A 14,271-nucleotide genomic window follows, 5' to 3' on the forward strand; every position below is an offset into this window, starting at 1 on the left:
ATTTTTAAATTTGACCGCTGTTGACATTCATTGTATGGGCAAAACAACCGAAGCATTCTTCAGAATAGCATTTGCACTCCACAAAAGAAAGTCAGTCACACGAGTTTGAAATGACACAAGGGTGCGTGAGTGATAACAGAACTGCCAAATTAGATACTTCATCAAGTCTCCAAGTCATACGTTTGAGGAAAAGTGGTGCCCACCTAAGCGAGCATCTCTAATAACAAAAAAACAAGACCTAAACATTGTATCAGATGAATGAATTGTATTATTTTGGATGTGGTCTTTTCATACGGCTAACCAAAATGAAAAGCATGACTCTTGTGCTTTGGACCACACTTTTTATGAGCTCCCACTGTAACAATAAAAATGACATATGCTCCTCTCTATAAGGTAATTATACATATGGCACCTCGATAACAGATCCAGGGTAGAAAGCATAAGGACAGAGAAACACTAGATCATGGCAGATGTGTCATGATTAAACCAAGACACTGATGCATGTCAGAGTTCCTTTTTATAGCATGACATATAAAAAAATGAAAAAAACGAGGGTGGGAGGGATGAGAAGAGAAAAATGAAGGTAGGAGAAAATGAAAAAGGAATAGAGAGAGATGTGAGATAGAAAACAGCAAGAGAGACAGACATATAGAGACAACGTTCTAAAGAGACCATCGGCGTGTGACTGTGGTGCCGCTCTGTATATTGGAGGGAGATTTTGTTGGCTTGCTATTGACAAACACAGTGCTTGCTCTGTCAACGGCTCAGAGCCATGGAGATAATTGTGTTATTTCTGTAATCCTAAGGAGAGGCAGGCACAGAAGCTTGGAAAAGCCCCAAACCAACGTTAATTCCGTACGTGTGTGACTAGTATTCGAGGGACCGGCTCCCTTTGAGGCCTGCTTGAAGAGAGCCTCTCCCTGAGTGACACAATGTGTCAGCAAAATCCTCGGCCGAACCATTGTCACAGTCAACTACCAACTAACTAAATTAGAGCGCAATCAAGGACGTAGCTCTGGGACCCACCCGAGGGAAAGAGAAAGACAGAGAGATTCTGGGTAATACTGAAACAGTGAGAACAAAGACAGAAGAAGCCTAGGTTTGGCAGATTGCTTGTGGGAGTAGAAGCGCACCTCAGCGCTAATCATCACTACTCTGCTATTTATTTAAGCCAAAGATGGAAGTCTCCCAGGAAATTGCATGCAAACAAACCTCTCCCAAGAAATCTGCATATGTGAAGGAGCTATCAAAGCAGGAGCATCTCCTAAGCAGGTGGATTTGCTGCTGGCTACAGGCCCTTTGCTTCTTGTGTCAATAGCACTGTGGTACTGATGAATGCCGGTTTTGCACTGGAAGTGAGGGTGGCTCTACTGAGCCTGCTCAGTGAGTCAGATCTTCTGCAAGTTTGATTTATTTATGTTGATGCTAAAAGCTCAGGTGTGCTCAGGCAAAGTGGATACCACATAATTAATTTGTTTGAGCATTTTAACACCCTGACAGGAGATAGCACTTGCAGTTCCAAAACAAAAAGTTATTATCTAATTAAATCCAAAGTTCTGGCATGAAACTCTAGATGGTGCAGACCGATAGGTCTAACTCCATCTGGCATAATGACATCATTATAACATGGCACAGCTGATTAATTCTATCCATATAGGTAGCCAGTGAGCTTGCTGCTCAACATTCAAATACTTGGCTAGTGCAGTGGTTTTCAAACCCAGGGTCACAACCCTCAGGTGGGTCGTGAGACTTAAAAAATGGGTCGCCAGGATGATTTAAGGAAAACATATGCATGTAACCAAGTTCAAGAATCAGGAAAGAAGCAACTAAATAAACAAACAACAAAACGAAAGCAACCAGCAGCCGCCTCAGGTCAGAATCAAATGTGCATTTGTGTTTGCACTCTGTTTTTGCAGAATTGTACATTGTAGCAAAACAGAGACATCTGTTGATTTCTATAACGCAATGGCCAATCTGAGGAGTTTTAGAGAGTCAGAATCCACTCACCGCTCAGAACGCGAGTGCTCATGTTCAGTCCAGAGGTCTGGAAGCTCGCAATGCGAATCCTCTCATTATAATGAACAGAGCGTAGAGGTGATGTAAATAAGAGATTAATTGTGCAGTGTTGACAGATTCATCGATTATAACGGAATTAGAGATTGCGATAAAATGAGTGACAGCTTTTTAAGGAAGCACAATTTCTTTGCCTATTCTCCATTCAGAATATGAATAAAAGTTTTGTTTTTCATGCTGCTAAGAGGACCAATGTGGTGTACTTGCAATAAACTTTTGAAAGTGACATTTGCATATTCTCTCAAAATCGCAATGACATTGTGATAATCATAACTATGGACTCGACAAAATATGTCAGAAAAGATGTGCATGAAAGCAAAGCACCCTCGCTAATTTCAGAAGCACCGACAGATTTGATTTTGGAACAGAGCATCCTTCCGGAGCTCTACAGTGGGACTCGAGATCGGTCTGTAGCGCAGTTGTCTTTCCTTCCTTATATATATATATATATATATATATATATATATATATATATATATATATATATATACACACACACACATACATATATATATAAAATATATTTTTATATGTTTTTGAAGTGTGCTGCTACTGCTATATATATAGCAGTAGCAGCGCACTTCAAAAACCCTCCACTTTCCCAGCTCCACCTGTATAGATCTGCTACGAGATGATCATGTATGCTAGGGGGGTTATTCATATATATTATGTGCACAGAAGCAGTATTTCTTACTTGCTCACTGCAGCATGTTGTGGATGTATTGGCAGTAGCAACTTGCTCTGCCGCAGCAGCAGCGTAGCAGATCTATTCCACCAAGACCAAACACATTAACATTGTCATTGCTGTACATTACCATGCCAATACAGTTGTCATGTCAGAAATAAATTTCACAAGCTGATAACAGTGCTATGGATTTATAGTGCATTTTAGAGGCTGGAAATTTTACTGTGACGTAGGGTTGTCGCGATAACCGCAATATCGCAATACCGCGCTATTGACGAGCACAACCGCAGATGAATGCAACAACCGCAGCAACCGCGATATTTCTGTCTTTGAGCCGTCTTTTCCTTAAGGTTACACCCTTCTTGTTTTACACTTCGTGCATGTGTACTGAATATTAGTAATGATAACAATGTGTACCATGCTGATTTGTACAGAGGCTCAGTAAATTTACACTTAACAAGCCTAAACAGACAGCGAATGAGAGAGAGATTGACTGATCGCGTGCGATTACCTGCGTCTGTCCTTCAGGCCGAGTCATGTATATTTGTGAAAACAGATATAAAATATATTTTTGAACGTGTAGTTGAATGAACGGTTTAAAGACTCACTCAAAGACAGTCTCTTGATGCCACCTTGTGGCGAAACAATGAAACTGAACTGACTCACAGCCCGTCTAGAACACGCAAATATCAACAGAAAAAGTATCTCGTCAGTCAGATTCGAGAATCAGAACTAACTGTTATATAGGCTAACAATAGACTAACGATTTTATTATCATGTTTATGTTTTGTTATGTAGACCGTTATTTTGTCATTCTCTTCTGTTTAATTCACTTTCTGTTTCAAAGCGATTTAGTTTCGGTTTCATTGGTTTCTGAATATGACCTCATTACATCGTAACATACACACACAGATTTATTTATTTATTTATTTATATATATATATATATATATATATATATATATATATATATATATATATATATACCGCGCTACTGAACCACTCAAAATTACCGCAAGGGAGATTCCTTCACCGCGACAGCCCTACTGTGACGGTTTCTCAAATATGTCTCACCATTAAGATACCATGAGTCAATACCAGGGTTTTGCACCATTCGATCGATCGATAGACAGACAGACAGATCCATGGTTATTATATGGGTACTCAGAAAACAGCTTAAATCTCAGAAACCTGAAGTCCAGAGAAAATATAAAAAAACAGGGCTCCCGAAGGATATTAATATTTTAGGGGAAGAGCTGCAGGTGAAGGAACAGCTTTCATCCATATTGTGGAGCTCAAGATACCCCCAACACCCCCTTAGGCGCATTGTCACACCCTTCCACTAGCTGGCTCTCCCACCTGGGTAGCCCACGCTCTCAGCAGGATGTTCTCAACACATCCTCAGGCTTTTCAGCTGTTAGAGATCCGCAGCCCGCCAGTTCCGCACCTCCTCAGTCCGAGCGGTTCTGGATTAATAAGAAACAGGCACGGCTCAGCCCATCGCTACTTCCACTAACGGTGGAAAAGGGCAGTTTGGGAGGCTTTGTTTTGTATCTGCAGCAGGCTTGCTGAATTCAATTACACTCCACCCTACGTGTTTATGACACAGCTTCTTATCTGCTGGCTTGCAACCATTTTGTAGTGTTACAGGAACTGAATAACTAGAGAAAGCAGGACATGTCTTTGTTTCTAATACAAAACATTAGTGCATGATGGGCTACGGTTCCACCCTCTGTCCATCACTGATGATGGGAACAGGACTTCTGCCAAAAAAATAGTAAAAATGAATGCAAGGAAAACAAGACAAAATGTGTAACAGCCAAGTGAGCTAAGCCTCTTGATCTACCCACTAAAATATGCTTAGAATATTGACACAAGCTAAAGACTCACAAAGCAGGACGTGTTCGCCACCTCTCCAAGAGGCTAAAACTGCTCCTCCATTTGATGAGCTATTATTTGTGTCAAAACTGGATTTTTTTAAGAAAGGCTTTACTGTCCATTTTAAAGGCACCTAACCATTAAAACAAACAGGGGACTTTAATGACATCACATTCTAAATATATAATTAATATGGAGTTGGTCGTCCCTTTGCATCTCTAAGAGTTTGCACTCTTTTGGGAAGACATTCCACAAGCTTTTGGAGTGTTTCTGTGGGATTTTTTTCCCACTCATCCCATAGAGCATTTGTGAGGCCAGCCACAGATGTTGGATGAGAAGGCCTGGCTTGCAATCTCCAATCCAATTCTTCCCAAAAGTGTCCGATGGGGTTGAGGTCAGGACTAGTCAAGTTCTTCCACACCAAACTCATCCAACCATGTCTTTATGGGCCTTGCCTTGTGCACTGGGGCACAGTCATGCTGGAATATCAAAGGGCCTTTACCAAAGTGTTCCCATAAAGTTGGAAGAATAGCATTGTCCAAAACAACATCGGACCTCATTTACTTCCTTTGTATGGCCTTTTTTTAAATATCTTTTTTGTTCCTTTGATTGGATGGTTCCTATCTTTGATTATATAGAAAACAGTTCTTTAATTCTTTAAAATGTATTCGTTTTATTCCGCAGAAGAAATAATGTTACACAGGTTTGAAACCACATGCGTGTCAGCAAATGACAATCCATTTTAATTTTAGGTTGTGCTATCCCTAAAAGCCTACAGTTTAATGGATTAAAATCCAATCATCACCACAGTTAAATAACAAAAACAAACAAAGATCTACATTAAGCGCTTCCCTAAAACACCATAATGAAGTGCTAGAGGAATAAAGTTTTATTTGGATGTAGATAAAACCTTTTTGTTAGTTTTGTGTTAAATACAGTAAAAAAAATAAACTGGGCCTCACAGCATTACAAGGATACAGAATGAGTATAGTGAAACAAATACAGATGGCTCGTTAAGATTTTATGGGGAACCGCATTTATACAAAGAAATTAAAGTCAATTCAAGACATGTTGTGTACATGGAGGACATAAATAACATGAATGAATACAAGAAAATGCAATAAATAATTGAATAAGTGGGCCAACTATTGATGAAGAAAAAAAGCCAGGTGGTTTTTGTTATAAACTGACCGTGAAGGACTGATTATGTTCGGGGTGTTTTGGCACAATAAAAACAGCAGTATTTCAGAGTGAGGCTTCAGTAATGCAATCCATTAGAAGGAAAACACAAATCGAGAGGTATTCGGGGGAAGGTGGTTTCAAAATGTTAGTAAAACATTAGCAGTACAAGATTGCTTCTGCCAACGTAATCACATACATGTGTGTTGAGTCCACAGACATTGTTATATGTAGGCATGAGAGAATAGCTCTTGGCGGCCATGAGAGGTGAAATGCAATAGCAATAATAGAGTTTGCAATAAGAAAAGCAATAAAAAAGGCAACAGAAAAACACACTCAAGTTCACACAAGCCCTTTCTGTGATTTTTGGACAGAGGGCAGCCCATGGGAGCTCGTCATTTCCAAAGTTCTTCACATTTGGGCATAGAGATTGTTTACTGGACTTGAATCCTTCTGCTGGGAGCTGTCCATGTGATATCTCCCCCCCAGGCAGCAAAAGCCTTGAGCATTAGCAAGCTAAACACTACCACATGTTCGCTTCCGGACCGAAATGATTCACCCAAGAGCAGTCACGGAGACATAAAGCTCGAGATGGTGAGCGGAGGACTGAAAACACTGATGACAGGTCTTCTTAAAATGTGTTCAATGTCCCGGCAACGCATCAGACGAAGCAGACAATGTGGAGTCTGACTGTCCGCTGGGAAGAGCGTTGTCGGAACGCGCAATCTGTCTGGAATAATCTGACTCATCTACCTCCGCAAAACTGTCTGTCCAAACTTGAACAATGCAAATCAATACGAGATTCTTTCAGGAATCAAATCAGGCCTGAGTGAAAAATACTTCAACAATTAGAGTATGGTAAAAAGGAAAGTTCAGTGGAAAACAAACTTTCTGTCATCATTATACTCACTCTCATGTTGTTCCAAATATAGGAACAAACACACACACACAAAGTTTAAGAATAGTCAGTGAGGGAAATGAAATGAAACAAAGCAGTGGTTCTCAAACCTCTCCACGAAGTACCCCCAGCACTGCACATTTTGTAAGTCTCCCTATATCTGGCACACCAACTTCAGGTCATGCAGTCTCCACTAATAAGCTGATGAGTTGAATCAGGTGTGATAGATGAGGGAGACATACAAAATGTGCAGGACAGGGGGTACTCCAGGACAGGTTTGAGAACCACTGAAATAAAGGAAGGTAGACAATAAAGATATTAGATAGAGAGTATTGATGTGAAAGAAGAGTAAAGCAAGAAAAAGTGTTTTTTTATTTCTCAAACACACAACAGAGGTTTAAAAACATTATTTTATTGGACAATTACAGCTGTGACTATTTCTGCCAGTGACTAAGGCTAAAGAGAGGTCTCTTTCTCAACCCTGCAACCAATTTATTGCCTGGATATAAGCCGACCACTGCGTTCCCACCATCTAGCCTCTCAAATACATGCTCACACTCTCAGAAAAAGAAGTCCTTTAGGGACAAACCTGAAACTGTTTCTTTTTCCTGCATTGACCGGATAAGGCCGATCAATAAGGGAAAAAACACACACAAATTGAATCTGAGCACAGCATAACGAAGATTCTGGCACTGAGTGTTTAATATATGCTCTAAATTTGGGGTGGAGATTTTGCGGCGGAACAGGTGAGTGTATTTTGATGATGTGCTTTGTAAAATTAGTGTCTGGAGCTATTCATTTGTATTAGTAAGTAATTCAAGTTGTTTTTACAGTACCCGAGAGTTTATTGATGTCAAAAGAGTCTGTAGGCCATAAATACAAGGGAAGCTTGTCTGAATGAGTATAATTCAACCTCTCTCTGACAGATTTCTGATGTCAGGTTATTAGGAGGCATCTTTCCTATAATGACTTACCCCTTTTCCTCAGTCTTGACCTTCACAGTGCTCGGGAGCTCTGGCAAAGCTGTCTAGCCTCAAGGTGAACAGCACAGAAAAACAGCTGGGGGAGAGGGCTGTGCTCTCCCATCCATGCAATTATCATCATCTTTAACGATAACAAAGGAAAAGGGGGAGGTTAGCGCTAATGATAATTGTAATGGGACGGCAGGTAAAGCTTGATTCCCTCTGAGGACGGTGTGATATGCCTGAGAGACTTTCAAAGCATGACCAGGTGCAGGGGTCGCTAATACACTCCCGATTCTCACCCTGGGTTCTCCTGGTAGCCTGTGGAGACTAAGTGGAGAAGAGGCTAGAAAGGTCACAGCCTGACCCAATAACAACTGGCTCTCTAACAGCTTCATTATGAGTGAGACACACACTGAGACTGTGAAACAAACAGCTGGACTTAGAGCTCACGAGGATTGCCAAGCCCTGTTTCTCCTCCTCATGTCAGAAAACTTTTATTTACAGTAACCTCTGTGGTTGTGGGAAACGCAAAGTGCAGCAATCTGTGAGCAAACACACTCATATCATGAAGCATCCGATGGATTTAGGCCAAATGACAAAGCAATGCTGTAACCTCCACTTAATTTTCGCAAGCAAATTTTGTGACGCTCGAAGTGGGACTTGCTCAAGCATTGCTTCTTTTATTGGTTTGGAGCTCACTTAGCACGCAGTCATACGGTAATCTGGCAGAGCGACACTAACAGCTCTGTGCTGCAGCGTGCAAAGCCGATAATAGGTTATCTCTTATATTAAATTCACACGATCACATTTGTGTGAAATGAAAACAGGCATCTATGAAAGACGATGGATTGTACTGACATTACACCTTATCGTAAGGTCATTTGTGAGAATCCATATCACCTGGATTTAACAAAGAGGAAGTGCCAAAATAATGAGCGAGGGAAATACATCATGTTTTACAGACGGTCTCAGCGGTGTGAACATGAATGGGTTGTAGTTCTAGGCTGTGGTATTACAGTACCAAGACCCAACCATGTCTTTAATTTCTAGCTAGGCAGCTCAAGAGCGCACAGAGTGTGGGAAGAGTCATTCCTCAGGGCTGTTAACTGGCCACAGAGGGCTTTACAGCCATGCCCTTTGGATTGCTGTAAGCATCGAGCTACGAGAAGAGATGGGTGGTTTAAGGGCTGGTTTGACCAATTACATTTAAACCACCAAACTTTCACTCTGTGCTGAAAGCATATCCCTGAGACCAACAAATGGTTCATTTATAATGTCTAGAAATAATATATTACCTAACACAACAACAGACTATCTTTGTGATAGTGGGGAGTTTTACTGCATAAACTCTCACTGACCTTTCCCAGGGTGCACTTCTAAAGCAAATAAGGGGCTATTAGTAACACTTTAGAAAAAGGTTTAATTTGTTAACATTAGTTTAATGGCTTAGATATCATTAAAAAAATTAAAAATAAATAAAAAAGCCAGCATTTAATATTTATTTATACATACACTGCTCATTGTAAAGTAATTTATATTCATATTTCACTGACTAATAGTAATTTATACTAATTTGCAAATACATTATTTAAATTTTAAATTGAATATGCAAAGGAGAAAACTAACCTTGATTAATAATGCTGTAAAGTATTTCTCATTGTTTGTTTTATTCTATACAGAATGTACACAAGTGTACATGAAATGGCACAGAAACCTCACTTCTGCAGGCATGGCCATGAAAGGTCTTAAATGGTGTTCACAATTAACAATGTGAATTAATAACTGATAGCAAATGTGCATTAAAATAAACATATTTTTGAAAGGAATAATGTGAAATTGTTATTTATTCCTGTGATGACAAAGCTAAAATTTCAGTCAATAATACAGCATTTAGTGTGTAATCATCCTTTAGAAATCATTGTAATGTACAGCTTTGTTTAATTAATTCATGAATTAATATATATATATATATATATATATATATATATATATATATATATATATATTTTTTTTTTTTTTTTTTTTTAATGTATTTTATATTATTTTGTAATTGTATAATAATAATAACATTATTATTATTATTATTCATTTGTGTTGCTTAATATTTGTATAGAAGCAATTATTATATTTTTTGAAGGACTCTCTAATGAATTGTATTATGGACACCTTCAAATAAAGTGTTACTGAAATTTCTGAGTAATTACCCAGTTAAGTACTTAGTAGTAGCTGTTGTACTTACATGAAACAAAATGTACTAACCATGGAACTAAGTCATGGAACAACCTGCAATTACTATTTGTAATAATGTACATGAAATAGGCAGCTACTGTTACACATACGTAACGGCCTGAGTCTGTTACACAGCTACTTATGTATCCAATAGATTGTTGCATATGTGTTGCAGACTTTATACAACGTAATTATAAATGTAAGTACACTGACAGAAGCTACTTAAAAAAGTGCGTCAAGATTGTACTTAAGTGTACTTCATGTGTATCTATACTGTACACCTTATCCAGTTGCACGTTAGTTTGATTTAACCCACCAGTACACAGCTTAAATACGTGTCATACCTTTCATATGTCATACCAATGTTTAATTACATTAAAATTACAGAATATTATACAGACGTAAGCTACTTAAAATAAAGTGTATCAAAATTGTACTTAAGTGTACAAGTAGCTGTGTAACAGACTCGGCCTGTTACATATGTAACAGTAGCTGCCTATTACATCTACATAATTAAAAACTGTAATTACAGGCTGTCCATAACTTAGCTACATGGTAAGCACATTTTGTTTAATGTATAATACAATGGCTACTACTAAGTACTTAATTAGGTAATTACTATGTATTATGACAAAAAGTGTTACCGAAATTTCGGTAGCACTTTATTTTACAGTCCTGTTCCTCATGTACATACTATGTACTTATTAAAGTGATTACTATAACTAGGTAATAACTAGGTACTAACCCTGAACCTACCCCTAAACCAAACCCTACCCCATGTAGTTATATTACCAGTCCTTAGGTAAGTACACTGTAAGTACACAGTAATTACATATAAGTACACGTACTGTAAAATAAAATGCAACCGGAATTTCTAAGCAAATACAGCATTTATTTGAAATAGAAATCTTTTGAAGAATTAAACATCTACTCATCCTAGCTGAATAAAAGTATTAATTTATTTATATAAGTTAATGGTAGAGCTGAGATATTGTCAGTAATACAGGAGCACTGCTGGGCACATGGCCTCTTATGGCCACATGGCCTCAACCCTGTGATCACAGGTTGGGTGCTGAGGTTGTGTGGCCATGTTTGCCTTCTCTGATGGAGATCTTTGGCCTTGAGACCAGCCGCTGTGCTGTGTTGTAGTTGTTAGTCTGGCTGAGGAGGCTTTTAAAGGATTGCTCTATCATTTGACGGGTGGGAGGGGGAGAAAAATAAGAAATAAGAACCTGTTGAGGACGGCTTTTTTTTTTTTTATTCAACATGTGGCTGGGTATTATTCTTTCTATCTTGAAGGTTAACCGATAAGTTGATCCAATTTGTTTGCCCTGGTGTGAAGAGGCCTTTGGAAATACTTCACGTGTCGTGCGTACAAATGTCAAAGTTTGCCTGGAGAATAACAATAAAAAAATAAAGTAGAATAAATAAAATGACTTCTCCTTCAAGGCAGCCTGGCATTACGCTTGTTAGTGCAAGACAGTATTATCAGTAGGAGTCAAATCCACAGAAGGTATGAACAGTGTAATTGTAAATCTCCACAATCCCACCGAAGGCAGTCGCCGCTGAAATTCATACATTGCCGTTCTTCACAGACCTATAGATCCACTTGTCAAGCGTAAACTATTCCTGTCAGGCACTGAATGCATGCATGTGGTTTCATAAGCTTTTCACAGTTCCCCCCACGTCACCGTTTCTCAGTCAGCTCACGTCCAACGTGAACAGGTGATACGTAGAAGCAGACGCAGCCTGATTAAAACCACTACAGCACAGAAAGACCCCAGTCATAAATTGCATCCAAATACAGCCTCCATACTCATTTCACCTCATTGAGAGAAACCAGGTTGATTACGAGTGTCTGTGCTCATCTGCTTCATTATATGCAGTAGATCAAAGAGCTGGGACAGTTGCACGGTGATCCAGGGAGGGGAAGTGAAAGACGAAGGCAGGAGAAACAGAACCCACAATGAAAACATTTTCATGTGAGAGAGAGAGCCAGGGATCGCAGCCCTAGGAATGCAGGAGAGCAGCTTGTTGTTTTTGAAAGCCCTCCGTTGGCTCGGACTCACACTGCATGGGATGTCCCCGGTCCAGATGCTCAGGGTGGTCAGAGGAGCATCTGGATCGAGCCAAATCTTGAATCCTTTCATCACGAAAACTTCTTCTGGTTGCATGATAATGAAGAATTCTAGAAAATAAAAATGTGTGTGGATGCAGAAGCAGAACAGGAAGTCTCTATACAGATAAAGCATTTGTAAGCATAGCTTAGAGAAAGCACTCTTCCCTAACAGCCAATTATTTCTGATCTGCCTTCCTAAAAAGCCGGACCCCTCTGTTACATCCTTTAGACTCCATCTTTGATTACAGCCCTCGATGTTTGCATTAATGACAAAAGCTAGTCAAGCATAATGAGTTATAATGATAGAGCGCAGGGTGAGCATTCATTCTGGTAGCGGCTTTGTGTGCCGTCTCAGGTTTGACTCAGATGGTGATTACTGGGCTGACAGAACTTTAAAATGTAAGCTGTGACCAGCTTCACTTTGGAATTAGTCTGTCCACGGCGTCCAAAGCGCACACTCAACTGCTTCCCCAGCAGGCTGGATTACGAGATGTTTATGGGATCCGCTGTTACCCGCTGTCTGGATTACTCAAGGATTGGATCATGTATAAACTATGCCAGTAAATGTAGTTATGAGGCTTTAAGCTCATAACTTCCTGCTCTTGTTTGTTTTGTAAAAGAGTAGCTTGAGAGCACAGAGAGATAGCTGGGTACTTTTACAGTATTTGTGAAAGATAAGCCCTTCAGCAGACAATGGCTCAGCACTTTAATCAAACTCATTCTGCTGGCTTTAACAACAATATAAAAGATGAAGATCTGCCATTTTCTGAAGAATATACGAGTGGTGCTTGCCTGTGTAAAGCTTGCCGGTGTAATGTGAAGGCGTTGCTATGATGTTCACCAGTGCTGTTATTGTTACCTAAAATTTGAAAATCATTTTTGTTCATTGAAAAACCTTTGCGATCTAGTCTTAAGTTTTTCACCCAATCGGAACCAAACCAGTGCAGAAAAATTCAATATCAATAATTATCCAAAAAACAAAAAAATCTCTCTCCCACTTTCCTTCATTTATCACTACTGTCCTATCAAATAAAAGGTAAAATAAAATGATAAATATTAGATATAAAATACATAATGTAAATATTAGATCAAAAACTTGGATGAAAATTAGAAATTTTGTCTTCACACTACACTGCCAATTTTGTTTTTTTTTACAATTTACAAACAATTACAAAGAATAAGCAAGTAACATGTACATTGTAGTTGAAAGACTTTTTTTGCAGTGAAAATGCATTTAAAGTACTAAAATTACTAAAACTGCACGGCACGCAACCAGTGCAGAACAAGTTATTACTCAAAATATAACACACAGAGAGAAAAATATTTTCTTGTCATCTTTTTTTTTTTTACTAGAGTAACATTACAAAATTCTACTGAATAAAAGCACAAAAATGCTTTTGTAGTGCCTGGTGATGGTGGCTTTGTAGATCCAAGAGTGGAGCACATAATGAAGTAAACAAATCTATAAACAACATCAAATTACAGCTGGACCTTTACGAGCAAGCCTTAGGGTCACTCGGTTCCCAGGAGAGGAAATGTAACTATTGACTTCGTACAGGAAACAATTCAACCCAAACAGATATATATTCGAGATCTCCCCCAGCATTCCGGTAGAGAAAGGGAGAAGAGGTGCACTTTGAAGGCCCGTGTAATATGATCACGGAATCGGACAGAATTCTTCGAAGGCAGTCAGGATCAGAGTGGCCGTGGTTAAGCGGTGGCGCTGTAAGTCGTTGCTCTGTGATCTAACCGGATCTCTGCTCTCCATCAAAGCCTTGTTTAAAAAACGTTTAACAAATTAAACGTGAATTACAGAGGTGAAAGCTCGGGAATGAAAAGACACCATTTATCATCAGTATCATCAGACAGATGTGTGGTTATCTCTTATTCAGTCTCTTTTCCTTTGGCCCCACACAATGGCACATCTAAGGCAAGGTTCACATCAAATGGTTCTTAACTCCATTTATGATATCAGAAGAGTCATGCCTATTCAAACTGAGATGGAACGTGGTTCTTTGGATTTTTTGGGTCAAGAGGCTTTGGAATGCAACTCCTAAAAAATAAAGAAAAACAAAATGAAAATGAAAAAGAATACCTAATACCTAAACTTAACAATTATCTTACTAATTATTAATAAGCAGCATTTTTTTTGTTTGTTTGTTTGTTTGTTTATTGAGGCAAAAGTCATAGTTAGTGATTTGTTAATAGCGAGAAATTGGCCTTAAAGTGTGACTAAAAATAAAATA

General features: G+C 38.9%; 1 protein-coding gene across 2 annotated transcripts in view; it reads right to left on the reverse strand.

The window, feature by feature from the left end:
• Window positions 1-14,271, reverse strand: part of LOC306883740 (protein diaphanous homolog 2-like) — a 440,640-nt gene that overhangs the window by 191,992 nt on the left and 234,377 nt on the right. The window lies entirely within an intron of this gene.

The sequence above is a fragment of the Barbus barbus genome (assembly GCF_936440315.1).
Source record: "Barbus barbus genome assembly, chromosome: 17".
In the NCBI taxonomy this organism is placed as follows: Eukaryota; Metazoa; Chordata; class Actinopteri; order Cypriniformes; family Cyprinidae; genus Barbus; species Barbus barbus.